The 2,886-nt window shown below is 40.2% G+C and overlaps 1 pseudogene; it reads right to left on the reverse strand.

Moving 5' to 3' along the window:
• Window positions 1–304: 304 nt before the first annotated feature.
• On the reverse strand, window positions 305–1,615 carry LOC114761539 (protein DMR6-LIKE OXYGENASE 2-like; annotated as a pseudogene).
• Window positions 1,616–2,886: the final 1,271 nt, after the last annotated feature.

Consider the following 2,886-nt stretch of genomic DNA (forward strand, 5'->3'; position numbering starts at 1 on the left):
AACTTGCATATCAATAGATTTGGGCTTTTAAATCCTAAGAATGTTCTATTTTTATATGTTGATGGCGTTGAAGTTGGGATAGAAATCGTGTCCTGAATATTAGCTAAGCATATAATCTGCTACTAATTGATCTGCCATCAGCCAGGTTGTGGATTTGATTTGAAATCCTGCATTATTGAGTATTGAACCAGTAACCAGAAGCGGCCTGTACAAACACTAAAAGCCGTGATCACATGCATCCAGTACACCAATATACATGGATATGAACGATCAATTCGTAGTGATGATGACATATTGGCATATATCAGTTTTGAGGATTGACCCGAATGTCATCCAATCCGCTTTTGTCCTCCAAGCTGCTCTGCTGCTGAAGCCGGAAGTAGTCCCTGTACTTTATGTTCTTGTACAATGCCTCCTCTTCCTCCAACAGCTCCGGCGCCGGCCCTATCTCCTTCTCCAGTTCTGGCCCGTTCGCCATTGCCAGACTTATCCTTATGTCTTTGTTGTTCAATACCGTTGCTCACCGCCTAATCAATCAAGAATCAATGTTAACGCGTGTATCAAGTGAATATAAATATTGAAAAGTGAGCGTTATGTGTGTAGATATTTAATTATTAGGAGATGAGGTGTGGGAGGGACCTCAAGTTGATCTGCAGTGTTGACGATGAGGCAGTTGGGAAGAGGATCGACGTTGATCCCCTTGCCGTAGTGCTTGACCTGCAGGCCTCCGATTCCGTTCTGGTAGAGCAGGCTGAGGAGGCAGTGCTCGGTGCGAGAAGGCATACCCAAGGCCAGGTCTGGCTGAGGGCAAGGAGGGTAAAGGTTGACGACGAAAATCTGTAAACCAGAATCAAAAGCAGCGGACTCCACGATGGTCGTGGGTGCTAATCCCAAACTCTCCGATATCCCTTGGAGCAATGTCCTCGCCACTGCCCTATAATCATAAGCCACCTCCCTGTACAGACGGTGACATAGAGTGGATTATACAGAGGTCAATCCAAAAATCAGAGGAAACAGAGAGTTGATGAGCTTACTTAAAACCAGGAGGGTTGTGAGGGAAATTGAATTCTGGGTGCATGATCACCTTGCGGTAATCTCTCCAGTAATGAACCTTCTCTGCTTCAGGGAAGAAGCTGGTGCCGTGTCGGATGGGTGCCAAGGGACCCTTGTCGGCGAATTCCTTCCTTTCCTCCTCCGGCAAGTTATGGAATTCGTGCGCCGTGCTCATCACCTCCTCCATCCCATGATTCGTGAGCTGCCATCATATGTACAGATCATTAACGCCAAACAGGAAGGGATTGCAGGACAGGAAGCAGAGAAAAATTTGCGAGTTTACCATGAAAAAGCCCCACTCAGCGCAGGCCTTGCCTAGCCGGAATACGGCATCGGCGTGAAGCTGAGGATCGTGGGAAGTAAGGAGGGAGAAATCGACGAGGGGGATGGAGGATGCGAGGTGGTCGGCGACGTTGTCTTGGGGTTCAGCGATAGAGTAATAGGAGGAAGGGATGGGGGAGACACCATTGGACTCGGCAAAGGATTTGATGCTGCCGATGTCGGAGGCGTGAAGGTTGGGAGGCTCCGACGAGGAAGTGGAAGCTGTAGGGGGTGGAGCCATGGAGATGAGATAATAAGATTGCGAAATTAGAGCGAGTGATGATGATATATTATATTGAATGAAGGAATGGAGTTGAGTGCAGGTGAGGGGATACATATAAACAAACAAATAGTGAAAGGCCAGGGAGAAGAAGGGGAAGTCAATAAGGATAAGCAACTTATTATGAAGACATAAGAGAGCCAGTGGGAGAAAAACAAAGACGGCGATATCATTTGGACGATTGTTCTCTGTCAATATCAATTACCACTCATACATGTATAGCAACATCATCCGTAGATCATGATACTGATAAGAGTCCATACTTGAAACGGAATTACCAAACACACACTAAAACCTTGCAATTTAATTCCATCATCCTCTCCAGTTATATATATATATATATATATACACACACACACACATATATATGACTTGAGTTGGAACCAATTACGGTACTCATTCAGATTTAATTTTTTTAATTTTTATTTGTTTAATATAAATTATTTTAATAGGTATAGAATATAAAATAAAGATAACATCTCAACTATCATTTTTTAAATATAATTTTTTTATTTAGAAATAATTAATTTGAAATTTGAAATTTAAACCATTCAAATAAGATATCAATATCGGATTTGATAAGCTTAGGGTGTTCATTAATGTCAAAAGGAACGTTTTGGACTCTCCTAAGCTAAAATCAATAGTAAAGCAAGTTTCCATGAGTCCTTAATATAATACTCCTCCAATCTTAAATATAAGAATCATTTTGTAGTGTAATTTACACTACAAAAAGGGTCTTATATCTAGGACCGAAAGAATATATGAAAACCCATTCACTTAGTGTGCATGATACAGGTCATCACAAGTCACTATATTTTTAATTACTGTTGCCCACTTTTTTTTAAAATTAGGTGTATTGGATGTATTAGTTAGCCAACGTTCCAAATAAGCAACATAATCATTAAACATTTTTAACAACAATGGAGCAGCCTGTAATTAATATAAGGACAAATTTTAAGATAATAAATAATAACTACTCACTTGTTATTGGATCTACTGATTTTTTTTTGTTTGGACCTTACTGTAATCCTCCCTATTAGTTGCATCTTTTTTTAAAAAGAAAAACCCTTCATATTTTTTTTAATATTTTTATCGTGATCTGCCAGTTAGGTTGTGGATTTGAAATCCTGCGTTATCAACTTTGCTGGGGGAAGTGGATAAAGCTACTTTTTCCTTTTACTTTTCTTCTATTTGTCAAGTCTTATAATTTAGAATAAAAGCTTATTCTTTTC

This window comes from Neltuma alba, unplaced genomic scaffold (genome assembly GCF_004799145.2).
Source record: "Neltuma alba isolate B1F8T4 unplaced genomic scaffold, ASM479914v2 tig00011124_pilon, whole genome shotgun sequence".
Taxonomy (NCBI): domain Eukaryota; kingdom Viridiplantae; phylum Streptophyta; class Magnoliopsida; order Fabales; family Fabaceae; genus Neltuma; species Neltuma alba.